Source organism: Muntiacus reevesi, chromosome 20 (genome assembly GCF_963930625.1).
Source record: "Muntiacus reevesi chromosome 20, mMunRee1.1, whole genome shotgun sequence".
NCBI classification, from domain to species: Eukaryota; Metazoa; Chordata; class Mammalia; order Artiodactyla; family Cervidae; genus Muntiacus; species Muntiacus reevesi.
The window spans coordinates 31813520-31830818 of NC_089268.1; the positions used below are offsets into that span (position 1 = coordinate 31813520).

At 40.2% G+C, this 17299-nt stretch overlaps 2 non-coding genes across 2 annotated transcripts; both read right to left on the bottom strand.

The window, feature by feature from the left end:
* Positions 1–10722: 10722 nt before the first annotated feature.
* TRNAI-UAU (transfer RNA isoleucine (anticodon UAU)) lies at positions 10723–10816 on the bottom strand. Its single transcript has 2 exons — positions 10779–10816; positions 10723–10758 (listed from the first exon to the last, which is right to left on the bottom strand). It is a non-coding gene; the product is annotated as a tRNA-Ile (tRNA).
* A 3714-nt stretch (positions 10817–14530) lies between these two features.
* On the bottom strand, positions 14531–14603 carry TRNAT-CGU (transfer RNA threonine (anticodon CGU)). The gene has a single exon. It is a non-coding gene; the product is annotated as a tRNA-Thr (tRNA).
* Between the last annotated feature and the right edge of the window lie 2696 nt (positions 14604–17299).

The window sequence follows — 17299 nt, forward strand, 5'->3', positions numbered from 1 at the left end:
AAAAATGTAAGACAACCTTTTGTCTTGTTTTCTGAAAACATAATACACTTTCCCTTCCAAAAATAATTGTACCAACAACAACAACAAATAAGACAATGGGAAAACATCCCCAAATTTTCTGAGTATGATAGGAGGGTCAAAAGAACAGAGTGGTAAAAGAAAATTTATGTATGTTTCTTAAGGATATGAACTGGAGAGCCAAAGGGGCGTGGTGATTCATAGCTTCCTGCTGGAGTTGTAAGCTTCCTAGAACTCAAGACAATACTGTTTGAGATCATTTCTAGCTTGATGCTTAAATATCTTCTATTCTTTCAGTCATTTTTATTCCTTTCTATTCTATTAAAGTACAAGTTAAAAAAAATAAAGTATAAGTTATATACAGTAAAGCACCCAAATTTTAAGTGCACAGCATGATGATCTTTACAAGTTTACACCCCTTAGTCACCATGCATGCTCCCTCATGTTCCCTCTCATTTGTTTTTAAACTGTATACATATTAAATCAAGTAGACTCTGCATTCTTATGTCTGGCTTCTTTCACTCAATATTGTCTTTGAGATTCATCTGTTTTTTCTTAAAGCAGTTAAAAGCAGTTCCTATTTATAAACTTCCATTTTATGGTTGTACCACAATTTACTTATCCACTCTAATGTTGATAGGCATTTGGCTTTCAATTTGTGGTTATTATAAAAAGTACTGAACTTTCTTGTGCATAGTTTCAGATGAACATAATCATTGATTTATTAGATAGATATATAGATGTAAAGGTGAAATTGCTGGTCTACAGGATATATGTGTGTTTAACTTTATTACCTGCTGTGAAACTGTTTTCCAAATGTATGTAACAGTTCACACTACTGAAAGCAACGTATAAGGCTTCTGGTTGCTTCACAGTTTAGCCAATACTGGATATTGTCATTTTCATTTTAGCTACTCAGGCCAGGATGTAGTGATAGTTTTTTGTGAGTTTGACTTGTACTTATGATGATTATGATATTTTATATCTTTCCATATGTTCTTCCCTATTTAAGAAATGCCAATTTTTAAAAATTTGAGTTTGTAGTTCATTTGTTGTTCAGTCACTCAGTCGTGTCCAACTCTGCAACCTCATGGAATGCAGCATGCCAGGCTTCCCTGTCCTTCACCATCTCTCGGAGCTTGCTCAAACTCATGTCCATCGAGTCGGTGATGCCATCCAACCATCTCATCCTCTGTTGTCCCCTTCTCCTCCTGCCTTCAATCTTTCCCAGCATCAGGGTCTTTTCCAATGAGTTGGCTCTTATGTTATTGTGAATACAAATCCTTCATCAGATATGTGTTGCAAATATGTTCTCCCAATTCGTGGTACATCTTTAGTTCTCCTAATTTTGTATTTTGAACTTTTCAATTTTAATGAAGTCCAACTTATCAACCTTTACAGTTAGTGCTTTTTTGCATCCTAGTTCAGAAATATTTGCCTACACTAAAGTCATGAAGCTGTTCTGCTATGTTTCTGCCTAGAAGTTTAAGTATTTTATTTTTAACATTTAAATTTATATTCTATTTTGAATTTAGGTATAGTGTGAGATAAGTATTAAATTCATTTTCTTTAATATATGATTTCAATTAACCCAGCATTATTTATTGAAAAGTCAATGTTTTCCCCTACTGAATTGCACTGTCTTCCTGTCATCAAACAGGGAACTGTATATGTGTCTGTTTTTCCCTAGACTTTCTATTCTGCCACATAGGTCTATGTTTGTCTTTATGCTAAAATTATACTATCTTAATTTCTTTAACTTAAAATTAAGTAATAATATCTTGTAGCATTATTTACAATAGCCAGGACATGGAAACAACCTAGATAACCATCAACAAATGAACAGATAAAGAAGTAGTGGTACATATATACAATGGAGTATTACTCAGTCATAAAAAGGAATGAATTTGAGCCAGTTCTAGTGAGGTGGATGAACCTAGAGCCTGTTATACAGAGTGAAGGAAGTCAGAAAGAGAAAAACAAATTCATATATTAGCAAATATATATGGAATCTAGGAAAATGGTACTGATGAACCTATTTTTAGGGCAGCAATAGAGACACAGACATGGAGAATAAACTTGTGGACACAGTGGGGGAGGGAGAAGGTGGGAAGAATTGAGAGAGTAGCATTAAAACATATACATTACCACATGTAAAATAGATAGCCAGTGGGAATTTGCTATACGATGCAAGGAGCTCAACCTGGTGCTCTGTGATAGCCTAGAGGGGTAGAATGGGGCAGGAGGTGGGAAGGAGATTCAAGATGGAGGGGACATGTGTATACATATGGCTGGTTCATGTTGTTGTATGGCAGAACTGACACAACACTGTAAAATAAATATCCTCCAATTAACTAAATAAATTATTTAAAAATTAAGTAATATTATCTGATAATAGAGGGCCTCACTTTTGTTTTTCTCACTTTGGATTGCCATAGTTATTCTGGATTTTTAAAAATTTTTAAGTTTATTATTTAAAAATTATTATTTCAATATAAATGACTGTGGCTCAGATCATGAACTCCTTCATCAGATATGTATTTTGTAAACATTTTCTCCAGTCATTCTCTTTCCATGGGCTTTCACAGAGCAGAAGATTTTAATTTTAATGGACTCCAATTTATCAATTTTTTTCCTTTCACAGATCATATTCTTGGTATAGTATCTAAAAACTCATTTCCAGGTAGTTCTACTTTCCAGGTGGAACTACTTCCCTGGTAGTTCAGTGGCTCAGACTTCCTTCTCCCAATGCACAGAGCCTGGGTTCAGTCCCCGGTGAGGGAATTGGATCCCACATGCCATAAATAAAACAATCAAATAGTTAAATATTTTTTTTTAAGTCATCACCAGGAGTTCCCTGATGGTCTAGTGATTAGGATTCAGTGCTTTCACTACCCTGGCTCCGGTTCAGCCCCTGAGCATGGAACTGAGATCATGTAAGCTGGGTAGCGTGGTAAATAGTTATCACCAAAACTGAGGTCTGCTAGATTTTCTCCTATGTTATCTAGAAAAGTTTACATTTTACATTTAGGTTTGGCCTGTCATCCACTTTTGAAATGGCAACCCACTCCAGTATTCTTGCCTGGAAAATCCCATGAACAGAGGAGTCTGCTGGGCTATAGTCCATAGGGTTGCAAAGAGTTAGACACAAATGAGAGACTGAGCATGCACGCACATCATCTACTTGATTTAATATTTGCAACATAGGATTTGTGTCCAGATTCATTTTTATTTTGCATGTAGTTGTTTCCGAATTGTTTGTTGAAAAGACAATTCTTTATTAAGTTGTCTTTGCTCCTTCATCAAAGATCAGTTGACTGGATTGGTTTAGGTCCATATCTAGGCTCTTTATTCTGTTCCATTGATCTATTTATTTATTCTTCACCAATACCATACTGTCTTGATCACTGTAGTTTTATAACAAATCTTGAAGCTAGATAATGTCAGACCTTTAACCTTGTTCTTCAGTAGTGGTGGTAGAGGTTTAGCTGCTAAGTCATGCCCAACTCTTGCAACCCCATGGACTGTAGCCCACCAGGCTCCTCTGTCCATGGAATTTTCCAGGAAAAAATACTGGAGTAGGTGGCCATTTCCTTCTCCAAGTTGTTCTTCAGTATCCTGTTGGTTATTTTGCATCTTTTAATATACTTTAAAATCAGTTTATCAATATACATAGTATAACTTGCTGGAATTTTACTGTATCCTCCAAAGAATGGGCTCATTTAATCTAAGTAATCAAATTTGTGGGCTTACCTGACTAGAGAGCCTTCAGACCAAAACTACTGAGACTGCGTGCTGCCACTACTGAAACTCATGTGCCTAGAGCTGGGTCAAGAGAAGCAACAAGAGAAGCCACTGAAAAAAGGAAGCCCACACACAGAAATGAAGAGGAACCCCAGCTTACTACAACTAGAGATGCCTCCAGGTAGGAACAAAGACTGAGGGCAACCAAAAATAAATAAATGAATAAGTTGTTTTCTAAAAAAAGTGGGAGAGAGAGACATAAGAAGATGAGAATCAGAGAAGATGTGACAAGGGAAGCAGAAATTAGAGTAATACAATTGCTGGCTTTGAAGATGAATGGGTCCAGAGTTAAGGAATGTGGGCCACCTCTAGAAGCTAGAAAAAGCAAGAAAAAGAATTGTCTAAGAGAATTTCCAGAAGGAACACAAACTTGCCAACAGCTTGGCTTTAGTCCAGTGAGAGCCTTTTTAGATTTCTGGTCTACAAAAGTGCAAGACAAGAATTTTGTGCTAAGCCACTAAGTTTCTGACAAGAGGGCAATTGTACAGTAGTTTGAGCATTCTTTGACATTGCCTTTCTTTGGGATAGGAAGGAAAACTGACCTTTCCCAGTCCTGTGGCCACCGCTGAGTTTTCCAAATTTGTTGACATATTGAGTGCAGCACTTTAACAGCATCATCTCTTAGGATTTTAAATAATTCAGCTGGAATTCCATCACTTCCATTAGCTTTGTTCATAGTAATGCTTCCTAAGGCCCACTTGCCTTCACATCCCAGGATGTTTGGCTCTAGGTGAGTGAGTGACCACCTCATCCTGGTTTTCCGGGTCATTAAGACCTTTTTTTGTATAGCTCTTCTGTGTATTCTTGCCACTTCTTCTTAATATCTTCTGCTTCTGTTAGGTTCTTGTTGTTTCTATCCTTTATGGTGCCTATCTTTGCATGAAATGTTGGTATTTCCAATTTTGTTAAAGAGATTTCTAGTTTTTCCCAGTCTATTGTTTACCTCTATTTCTTTGCATTGTTCACTTAAGAAAGCTTTATTATCTCTCCTTGCTATTGTCTGGAACTCTGCATTCAGTTGAGTATATCTTTCCCTTTCTTCTTTGCCTTTCGCTACTCTTCTTTTCTTAGCTATTTGTATGGCCTCCTCAGACAACCATTTTGCTTTCCTGCCATTTCTTTTTCTTTGGGATGGTTTTGCTCACCACCTCCTGTACAATGTTACAAACCTCCGTCCATAGTTCTTCATGCACTCTGTTCATCATATCTGATCCCTTGAATCTAATTGTCACCTCCACTATATCATCATAAGGGATTTGATTTAGGTCAAATGGCCTAATAGTTTTCCCTACTTTCTTCAATGTAAGCCTGAATTTTGCAGTAAGGAGCTCATGATCTGAGCTATAGTCAGCTCCAGATCTTGTCATTGCTGACTGCATAGAGCTTTGCCATCTTCAACTGCAAAGAATATAATCAGCCTGATTTTGGTATTGACTGGTGATGTCCATGTGTAGAATCTTCTCTTGTGTTGGTGGAAGAGGGTGTTTTCTATGACCAGGGCATTCTCTTGCCAAAACTCTGTTAACCTTTGCCCTGCTTCATTTTGTACTCCAAGGCCAAACTTGCCCGTTACTCCAGGTATTTCTTGATTTCCTACTTTTGCATTCCAGTCTTTTATGATGAAAAGGGCATCTTTTTTTGGTGTTAGTGCTAGAAGGTCTTGTAGATCTTCATAGAAGCATTCAGATTCAGTTTCTTTGGCATTAGTGATTAGTAATTAGGGCATAGACTTGGATTACTGTGATGTTGAATGATTTGCCTTGAAAACAAACTGAGATCATTCTGTCATTTTTGAGATTGCACTCAGGCACTGCATTTTGGACTCTTGTTGACTATGAGGGCTACATCATTTTCTCTAAGGGATTCTTGCCTACAGTGGTAGATATAATAGTCATCTGCATCAAATTTACCCATTCCTGTCCATTTTAGTTCACTGCTAGCAAAGTGATGCTCAAAATCCTTCAAGGTAGGTTTCAGCAGTATGTGAACCAAGAACTTGTAGATGTACACGCTGAATTTAGAAAAGGCAGAGGAACCAGAGATCTTTTTTTCTTGGGCTACAAAATTACTATGAATGGTGACTACAGCCCTGAAATTAAAAGACCCTTGCTTCGTGGAAGAAAAACTGTGACAAACTTATACAGCATATTAAAAAGCAGAAACATTGCTTTCCAAAAAAGTCTGTATAGTCAAAGTCATAGTTTTTCAGTTCCTAAGTATTTCACCATGGGCATGACCCGAGATGCTGGGAGGACAAAAAAGATCAAGTCCCTATTCTCATGAAGTTTATCTTCTAGTGGATGGAGACAGATACAAGGCAAACAAATTAAAAAATATGGAAAACAAAACAAAAGTCATGGTTTTTCCAGTAGCAAGGTATGGGTGTGAGAGTTAGACCATGAAGAAGACTGAACACCAAAGAACTGATGATTTTGAATTGTGGTGCTGGAGAAGACTCTTGAGAGTCCCTTGAACTTCGAGGAGATCAAGCAAGTCAATCCTAAAGGAAATCAATATTCATCAGAAGGACTGATGCTGAAGCTGAAGCTTCAATACTTTGGCCACATGATGCAGAGAGCCCACTCATTGGGAAAGATCCTGATGTTGGGAAAGATTGAGGACAGGAAGAGAAGGGGGCGACAGAGGATGAGATGGCTGGATGGCATTCCCGACTCAATGGACATGAGTTTGAGTAAACTCCAGGAGATAGTGAAGGACAGGGAAGCCTGGTGTGCTGCAGTCCATGGGTTACAAAGAGTCAGGCACAATTTAGTAACTGAACATCAACAACAATTAAGTTTGTCCTAATTTGTTACAGAAGCAATAGGAAATTAATACAATTATCAAAATTCATCAAACTCTACACTTAAAATGCGTGAATCTTATTGTATATAAATGTCTTACCAGAAAAGAAACCTAAGGGACTTCCCAGGTGGTCCAGGGGTAAGACCGCACTCCCAATGCGGGGGGTCCCAACTTGACCCTTGGTCACATGTCACAAGCCACAACTAAGAGTTTGAATGCTGCAAACTAAAACTCCTCATGCCTGCTGCTGCTGCTGCTAAGTCACTTCAGTCGTGTCTGACTCTGTGTGACCCCATAGACGGCAGCCCACCAGGCCCCTCCGTCCATGAATGAATACATTTTGCTTTAAAGGAAACGTTGGAGAACTATATTGCTGCTTTCTGTTTTGAACAGCTAACTACACAGAAGTTGATGTGACCAGAGTGATCACAGAGTTCCTAAATCAAGCCATGGGAATCAGAGACAACCCAGCCCTTGATTGGCCAGAGATCACTACAGGAAACAGGAATAACCCCTGGAGACATTCTTTGTGATTCTAGCAATTTTATTTTCACATTGTTTCCTCAAACATCATTTGGTCACTGTATTAACTAGTATTATGTAATATCATGTCAGGCACAAGGTTTCAAAAAGTATTAAAGAGGCTCTTCTGCTGAAAAATTCATTAAGTCCCCTACATACAAATAACTTCCATTACAGGAGTGCATCCATAAGTCCAGTTTGTTCACAAAGTTAACCTAGATACCCAATTAACACAATCAGCCATATAGTACTGTACTGTAATAGGTTTATAATGCTACTGACTGGAGGAGGGAGTGGAGGGGGAAGATGGCAGAGCTGAAGGATTGTCAGCAATAGGAGACGGAGGGCAAGGTGCAGTGTCACTCATGCCTGACATTGAAGACATAAGTTCTGATTCCTTGCTGAATTCAATTCTATCTACCCTCTTTTAAAAGATGATCCAGTGATGTCTAGGTAGTAGCTCCTTCTTTTCTCACCATAAATGACACGGTAGCACAGTATTGCTTTCTGAACGGCTGCTACATCCTTTGTGTAGTGTCCGGAGCCGCCGGGATGTGCCCAGGCCGTGACAAGGTCACAGGACAAGAGAAGAAACTGCAAGGCAGCTCCTCCCCTCGGGGTCGCCCCGGGACCCAGTTTGTCCCCTTTCTCTTTCGGTCTTACTGTTAGGAAGTGTTAGAAAGTGTTAGAAGTGTTAGAAAGCACTTATTGTGCTTTCTACTAAATCTTGGAAATGTAATATGTAGTAATCAGGCCTCCCCGGAATAGCCCAAGCCGAGGGTATGGCTATGGGCAGAAATAAGGAAAAGGCCACAGGCATAGTTTGGCTGCTTGCTTAGAAGATTATAATGTTCTAGATTAGAAAAAAGTAGAGACATTTAGATTCAGAAGTAGATGCACTGCTTCAGTTTACTTGCTCTTTGGTCAAGAGAGTTTTCATTGTTGCTATTTCAGTGCTGCTATTTGTCCACTGTTTCTATTCCCTTAATAAACATAGAATATTATGGGTATTTTTGTAGAATTAGAAAATGTGTAATGTAAGATTTCAAGAGTACAAAAGATTTATATTAACCAGCCTCACTGCCATTACCTCACTGTTAATAGAGGTGTTTTGCTGCTTCAGAGGTGTTTTGCAGCTTCATAGTTAAAGATTGTAGACTGAGGTTTTGTGGTCTTAGACAAAGAAAAATGTCAGGATTCTCACATGGTACTATTCTCAGAAATGTCAAACATGTTTTTGTAACCCTTCCCATGTGTTGTTTTATTATCCAAAGTATCTGTATCTGGAATCTATGGAACATTGTTTTTGTCAGAGTGGAAATGTCAGGCCATTGAGGCAAGAAGACTATGTATGGAACATTCAAGGGAAAACCCTGTAATCGGGACTGTTCCAGGTGAAGTCATTGGAAAAGATATGAGGGAAAATATTGACGGGAGTATGAAACCAACATCTGATGTAACATGAGGTGATGGTAAGGGGGAGGCAAGAAAAACAATTCTATATAATCTGAGCTGTTAAAAAATAAACAGACGAGTTCTTGCATTGCAACCAGAGTCCGTGCACTTCTTTTCGCCGAAGCCATTCATCCCTTGGGTGTTCCTGGACCCGCCGGGGCTGGACTCCGGCAGTGAACCATTATAGATTCAAGTCCTGTGCTCAAAAGCTTTCAGTTCAGTCGCTCAGTCGTGTCTGACTCTTTGTGACCCCATGAATCGCAGTGCTTCCTCAAATAAAGGAGGAGGTCCAAATAAAGGAGGTCCGCCTTGCCATTTCCTGCATCGTGAATCACTTCAGTTATTCAGTTACTTCGTCCTCTTATCTCTCCTCTTCCTTTTTCTGGGCCTCCCATTCCTGGTGCTTCTTAGCAGTACCGGATACATCACTGATGCTTTTACACTTGCTTCTGGACATCCTGGACTTGGAAGAAAGATACTGTACTCCATACAGTACTGTACAAGAAAGTACACAAAGGCGCAACCACTTGTAGAGGATGCACGCATGTGACAGTGTAAGCCAGACAAGTGAACTAACTCATGACTGGACAAGTGAATGCATGTTGGCATTTTTGAAAGTTCTGCAACTTGAAGATTCATATGTAGATTTACTATGTGCTGGGGCAACCTCTTTTCCTTTTTCTTCTCTAACTATGCTCATGGGGCAATTCCCATAGCTTGACTTTTGCCTTTGTTCTTACCTCTGCCTGTACCTGTCTTTCACCATATATATCCAAGACTTTCTCTCTTATTTCCTTCAGATTTCTGCTTAAATGTCACTGCTTAGACAGGCCTTCTCTAACAACCTCATATCACATAGCACTCCCGGCATATTCCCTGGTATCCTTGATCCCTCTCATCCTATTTTTGTTTTTTGCTATAAACTTATCACCACTTTGTCTAACTATATATAAATATATTTATGTTCAGTTGTTCATTGCTTACTTCTCCCTACTAGAACTTAGGTTCTAGAGAATAGAGATTTGATTTTTTTTTTCACTACAGTAATCTCAGCATCTAGAGTGGATCTGGCAAAAAGCATGCATCAAGTATTTGCCGAATGGCTGCCTTTGAGATAAAGTGTACAGGAGAGGGAGTGGATTTGATTTTGATGATTCCCCCATGTGTTACTGTTACAGACTTGCAGGAATGTCTAGACAGAAATATTCAGTAGGCAGTAGGATGCATAGGTCTTGATTCAAATGAGGGGACTGGATGGGAAAGAAATCTTAAAATCATCAATATTTGGAAAGATGCTGTAATTAAGGGAATGAATATAATACAAAGAATGTGTATATCAGTAGGTAAGAAAAAAATTGAGATGAAACTGTGGGCTATAACCATTTATAAGAGACAAAGGAGAAGGAGGGCCCTGTGAAACAAAGAAATCCAGAAGAGACTGGATAAAAGTAGAGCAACATAGAATCATTTATTTCAGACACAGCCTCCAGATGAATGTCGTTTTTCCAAACAAGGTTGTTTATTTTCTGATGAAATTAGGAAGAAATACATACCCAGCCACCTATGTTTCATTGCAGGGGGAGATAAATTTCTGTTCCCCAGTCTGGTTTATGTAAAGTAGGCGGTGGAGCTTGACCCAAGCACATTTATATTTCACAGATGAAGTTCAGCAACCTCACTGCAGATCTTATGGAACTCAACCTTAAGATGCCTGCGCGTAGCTTCTGGTCATTCGTGAGCCCCTGTGACAGCTGCACGAAATGGCAGAGCGTAAGACCCAGGTTGTCCTCTTCCGTGCTCAGTTCCCAAAGATTTGAGAAATTGTTTTATACTAGGAGCGAGGAAAGGATGAGGGAGACTCATTCGAAGCTGTACAACCTGACTTTAAGATCTCCTGACAGAGAATCGAATGAATATGCTTGAATGGGCTCAATTTGCCTCCTTTCGGCTTGTGATTTCTTTGTGTTTGAAAACGACCAAATATTCTCCTTAATCATGGGAATATCTGCGTTCTCACCTTGGAAAACGTTACAGCCTCTTTTTAGCTTTTATCTTTAAAGAGGAGGGAAGGAAAGCATTAGAGCGAAAAGAGACTGAAACCATAAAGGGAAGAAAACATGCTCCAGGTGAGGCTCGAACTCACAACCTCGGCATCACCCGCACATATACTGCCGTATAAGTACCGCGCGCTAACCGATTGCGCCACTGGAGCATGCTTTCCCTTCGCTCTCGGTGCGCACTCTACAGAGCCACGAGCGACCGGCGCGCCGGATCCCCGAGACAAGCAGAGCGGGAACGCGCCGCTGGGGACCCTCTTCTCCCCACCCTCCTCAGCCGCGGCTGGCCTGGCAGAGACGCTTTGATCGAGACACTTCCATCTCTCCCGCAAGCGTGTTTGTGATCCTTCCTCTGGGCCGGCGAGGATCAGCATTTCCCAGGGGTTCAGGGATGCTCCTTTCAGAAGTCCCGAGAGAAGGTTGAGGAGAAAGGACGGGCGGACTCTGGTTCCCCCTCGCCTTGACTCCAAGAAGGGAACGATTGCCGTGGAAGACAAGGGCTATTTGACTGAGGCAAGGCATCACCGCGCACCGCCTGGCTGGTCCGTGATGCTTCCTACCTGATCAGGACCCAGAGAAGCAGAGCCAGCCCAGTCCTGGACCCGCGGGTTTCCCAGCACTCGCTGCGCTTCTGGCGGAACTATCCACCTTGCTGTCCAGCATCTCCAGGCTGTGCCTCCAGGTTCCCCTAAATCCTTCCCGAGCCTGCTTGCAAACCTCATTTGAAATCATACAGCCAGCTGGTCCGGCATCTCCTGCGGGAAAACCACCAGAGCGGAAACGGCTCCTTTGGGCTGCGTGTTACAGACGGAGATTGAGGTGGTGTCCCCCACCCCCACTCCCACCTTGCTCCTCCACCCGCTTTGACCTTCTTTCGATGTTCATTGCAGGTAGTTGGCCTCTACAACCCAGGACAGTAGAGGCAAACCCAGTTTGCCCACCCAGTATCTTCATTTTCTGCCTGGGGCATCTCATTATAAAGGCCAATTTTGTTTGTTAGCGTGCTTGTTTGTTTTGGGCGTAGGGTAATCGCAGCTGGTACATACACACCAGATATGAGGCTTTTAGGCTTTTATGGAAGAATTCCTTTCAGTGAGAAGGAGAATTGTGTAAATAATGGAATAGCCTGACTATTCCTGTCCACACGGGACTTAACAAACAGGACTGAGAGTACTAGACCAGTGACCAAATATCTCCATTCAGATGCAGGAAGGAGTGCGAGGGGAGAGAACTGTTTCCATATCTCGGCGTCTGTTGCATTGCTGTACTGGCTCATTACATGTTTTTTAAACACACCTTAAAGTAAGGAGCAGTGAGAAGCGACATAGCCCTTTAGTAATGACCATCTCACCACATGATCTCCTCCTACATTCCCACCACACAGCTCTGCCCGAACCCCTAGAGGGCATTCATCTAAACAACAATAGCAGCCACAAGTTGGATGGAGCTTATCATGGGCCAGACATTTTTCTAAGTGATTTATATAAACCACATCTTAGCACTCATGTGCTGTGTTCCAAGTCTGAATCTAGACAAGAAGAACTAGTATCTTCGGAACCATTCTTAAGAAATGAAAACTTACAAGACTCACAATATGTCACTAGATATTAAACTGACTTTCATTAACACATCGGCATTGTAAGCATAAAATCATGGTGCATGAAGGAAAATGTAGATAGAAAGCCAAATGCTTGGAATTGTTAACGTTAAAAAAAAAAAAAAAAAAAACTTGTGATTTCTGCCTGCTCTTCTTTCTATGGAAGTCTGGCCTGCACCTACCACAATTTGGGTTCCCTTGCCCTGCAACTTCATCTTGAGTTTCAGTTGAGGGAGCAAAGAGAATGAGAGAAGACAGAAAGTTTGGAGTATTTCTCTCTCTGGATTCCTTTCTCTGGGTCAACTTGATTTAGTTCGTCAAAGTAGATGTTTCCTTCAAATTCCAGATAAATATCCAAAAGTGAATTTGCTGGATCATATGGTAGTTCTATTTTCAATTTTTTTAGAAGCCTCCATGGTGTTTTCCATAGTGAGTGCATAAATTTACATTTCCACTTACAGTGCAGAAAGGTTTCCTTTTCTCAGCACCCTCACCAACACTTGTTATTTCTTGTCTTCTTGATAATAATCCCCTTATATAATTGACGTTCTTAGACCATTAATATTCAGAGTAATTAATGATGTGGTTGGATTAATACTTACTAAGTCATTATTGGCTTCTATTTACCACCATTGTTCTTTCTTCCTACTTTTGTCATCTACACTTTTCAAGTTTTAATTGTGCATCTATATGATTCTATTTTCTCTTCTATCTTAGCATACAGTTAAGCTTCTTTTAGTTTTTTCAGTAGTTTGCAATATATTTTTACAACTTATCCAAGTTACTTTCAGATAACACTAATAGCACTATATCAAGTCCTAAATAGTGTGAGTACCTTATAACAACAAAATAATCCCAATTCCTCTCTACTGTACCTTGTATCATTGCTGTCATTCATGTCACATATATACAGACATACACAAGCAAATATACATAAAGAGAGGTGTGTGGTATATAAATAAGCATATATAATCAAATAGTTAATATCATTATTTTGAACAAACTGTTATATAGTAAATCAATTAAGAATAAGAAAAATACAAGTTTTTATTTTACCTTCACTTTTCTTCTTCGGTGCTTTTCCTTTGTCTATATAGACCTGAGTTTCTGACCTTTATTATTTTTTTTTCCCATCCTTCTTAAGAAGTCCTTTTAGCATGTTTTTTGTTTGTTTAATTGTTTTTGCAAGGCAGGTCTTCTAGCAACAAATTCTCTAAAGTTTTGTTGGTCTTAGAAAGTACTTTTGTTGCTTCTGAAGGATAACTTTGCAGGGTACAAAATTCTGGGTTTGTTTTTTTTTCCCATCAAAATTTTAAATATTTAACTTCACTGTCTTCTCACTTGCATGGTTTCTGAGGAGCAGTCCGATATAATTCTTATCTCTGGTTCTGTATGGGTAAGATGTTTTTCCCTCTAACTTCTTTCAAGATTTTATCTTTTATTTTCTGTAGTTTAAAAATTAAAAGGCTAGTTGTAGTCTTGTTATGTATTCTTGGTGTTCTCTGAGCTTCCTCAACCTGTGGTTAGGTGTCTGACATTAATTTTAGGAAAATTCCCAGTCATTATTCTCTCAAATATTTCTTCTCTTACTTTCTCTCTTCTCCTTCTCGAGTTCCCCTTCCTTACATATGGCATGTTTTCTAGTTGTACTCCAGCCTTTGAACACTCTGTTCTTGTTTTTTTCAGTCTTTATTCTCTTTGCTTTTTCAGTTTTTGAGTTTTCTATTGTATCTAGCTCTGAGATACAATATGAAGCAAGATATGACTCCTATCTTCAAGGAAGCTTAGACTTCATTAAGTAAGTATGATAAAATCGATAATTACAATATCTCTTTAGGCTTATAGCACCTAAGTTAGTCAGGACTACAGGTTACAACAAACTGAATCACAATAGAAATTGGTTTATTAAAAGGCTTGTTGTTGTTCAGTCATTAAGTCGTGTCCAACTCTTTGCGATCCCCTGGACTGCAGCACGCCAGGCTTCTCTGTCCTTCAGTCTCCCGGAGATTGCCCAGACTCAGGTCCGTTGAGTCACTGACGCTATCTAACCATTTCATCCTCCTCCGCACTTTCTCCTTTTGCCTTCAATCTTTCCCAGCACCAGGGTCTTTTCCAATGGGTCGGCTCTTCACATCAAAAAGCATGTATTGGTATTAATTGTATTGGTGGCATTTCAAATGAAGTTTTCCACACCTGAATTTCAGATATCAAGAATTCAAATATCACAACAACTTTATTTGTGTCATGTATTTTCTCTAAAAGCAGCACTTCAAGGCTCCAGTGAGATTCGAACTCACGACCCCTGGTTTACGAGACCAGTGCTCTAACCCCTGAGCTACGGAGCCCCAGTAGTTCAGTTTTCAACTCCTTGTCCTAAAGCAGATTATATACTGAAATCGTTAGGGTTTCATTGCTTTATTTTGATTGGTTTCTGGAAAATTTGACACCCTATTATCAACCCCTTTTCGATTTTCTGATCTGTGGTCAAACAAATTCCCTCACTCTCTGATAGTTTTAGCATCATATTCGATTGGCTTTTGACAAAGGAAATACAGGACCCTTAATCCACCTCTGAGAGTTTTGCCTGAAAATCCAGAGCAGTCGAGGGTCAGAGGTTGCACGTTGACGAGAGTGGGGAATGAACAGCTTGCCCATCCGCTAAGATGCGAGGTTTTCGGGTGAGAGCTGCGGGGACACTTGATTTTAGTTACAGTCACGCCCTCTGCCCTGCAGTATATTCCGCACTGTTTTCCAGGCTTCATTTCTTAGAGCCTTGGGGGAAAACACCCGAGATCGCTCTCAAATTCCTCGATATCAGTTATCAGAAGGGAGACTGAGATTTGAGAATAAGGAAGAGGTCAGCAGGAACAAGAAAATGGAGCGACCTCCCTAAAACTGAAGCCGAAGAGAGGCTCTACCTGTTTGTAGCCTTGTCTTTGAGGCTGAAATACCTTTTAAAGCCTCGATCCAGGGCGTAAAGAAAGTGCTCTGTTTCTCCTTCCCCACTGGGTATGGCTGAAATCCAAATACAAAAACTCTGTCTAAAGAAGCTGTGGCAAAGATATCAGAAAATTTGTTAGTTTCCACCCAGGTAAAGGAACTGCGTGGAGAAGGAAACAGCAACCCACTCCAGTCTTCTCGCCGGGGAAATCCGATGAACAGAGGAGCCTGGCAGTCCATGGGGTCACAAAGAGTCAGACAGGAGTGCACTGAGCACCCAAAGTCACACACATATAAATATGAGCACACTGATCCCTGAGTCAGACACTGAGCACACAAAAGGGCTGCGAGGGTCACACACACACACACACACACACACACACACACACACACACACACACACACACAATCTGTTTAAGGACTCAGCTCAGACCAGCAACAGCAATAATGTAAAGAGACCTGGTGAGGAAGAAAATTCAACTACAAATCCTAGTCTCCAGTCCCGGATCAGAGACCCTGTGCTCCTGACACAAAGCAAGGATTGTATTCCTGTCTACTTTCAGGATTTGATAGCTGGCTCATTAAAAAATGACTCTTAATTAAAAACAAAAAACAAAACCAAAAGCAGCTCGACTACCGGCAAATTCAAGTAACTCATTAAAAACTACTCAGCAAAATAAGATTCATTGGTGAAGTGGGGGATCCAGTTTCTATGCTTTGGTCCCAATCTGGAATACAGCTCTCCCATCATTCAGAGGAGAAGCTGCAGAATCTATGAAAAGCCAGCCAGCTCGCTCTCTTAAAAGTCTCACTGGGTAAAAAGGTAACACACTCTACCTCCCTCTCTCCAAAGTCACATATGGGCAAAATAATGTTCCTATGACCTCAGTTCAGCCACTCAGTCGTGTCCGACTCTTTGCAGCCCCATGGACTGCAGCACGCCAGGCTTCCCTATTCATCACCAGCACCTGGAGCTTGCTCAAACTCATGTCCATTGAGTCAGTGAAGTCATTCAACCATCTCATCCTCTGTTGTCCCCTTCTCCTCCTGCCTTCAATCTTTCCCAGCATCAAGGTTTTTCCCAAGGAGTCAGTTCTTCACATCAGGTGGCCAAAGTATTGGAGCTTCAGCTTCAGCATCAGTCCTTCCAATGAATATTCAGGACTGATTGATTTCCTTTAGTATTGACTGGTTTTAATTCCTTGCAGTCCCAGGGACTCTCAAGAGTCTTCTCCAACACCACAATTCAAAAGCATCAATTCTTTGGCGCTCAGCTTTCTTTATGGTACAACTCTCACATCAGTCACCATCTACAGTGATTCTGGAACCCAAGAAAATAGAGTCTCTCGCTGTTTCCATTGTTTTCACATCTATTTGCCATGAAATGATGGGACCAGATGCCATTATTTTAGTTTTTTGAATGTTTAGTTTTAAGCCAGCTTTTTCAATCTCTTCTTTCACTTTCATCAAGGGGCTCTTTAGCTCCTCTTTGCTTTTTGCCATAAGGGTGATGTCATCTGCATATCTGAGGTTATTGATATTTTTCTTGGCAAACTTGATTACAGTTTGTGCTTCATCAGACTGGCATTTCACCTGATGTAGTCTGCATATAAGTTGTTAAAAAGCAGGGTGAAAATATACAGCTTTGATGTACTCCTTTCCTGATTTGGAACCAATCTGTTGTTCCATGTCCAGTTCCAACTGTTGCTTCTTGACCTGCATACAGATTTCTCAGGAGGCAGGTCAGGTGGTCTGATATTCCCATTTCTTTAAGAATTTCTACAGTTTGTATTGTGATCCATACAGTCAAAGGCTTTAGTGTAGTCAATGAAGCAGAAGTAGATGTTTTTCTGGAATTCTTTTGCTTTTCCTATGACCCAATGGATATTGGCAGTTTGATCTCTTATGACTTAGAGTGTCATAAACAAAAACATAGAGAGACACAACAAAACAGGAAATGTACATATTAATGAAGTTGAGAGTGAGGGGAGTGAAAGAAACATGAGGTCAATTTTATCATTGTTACTCATCAGTAACTTCCTAAATTTCTTGGATGAAAAGTCTTCCTCCTGCCTTCTGGAGGAGTCAGTTTGTTCAGATT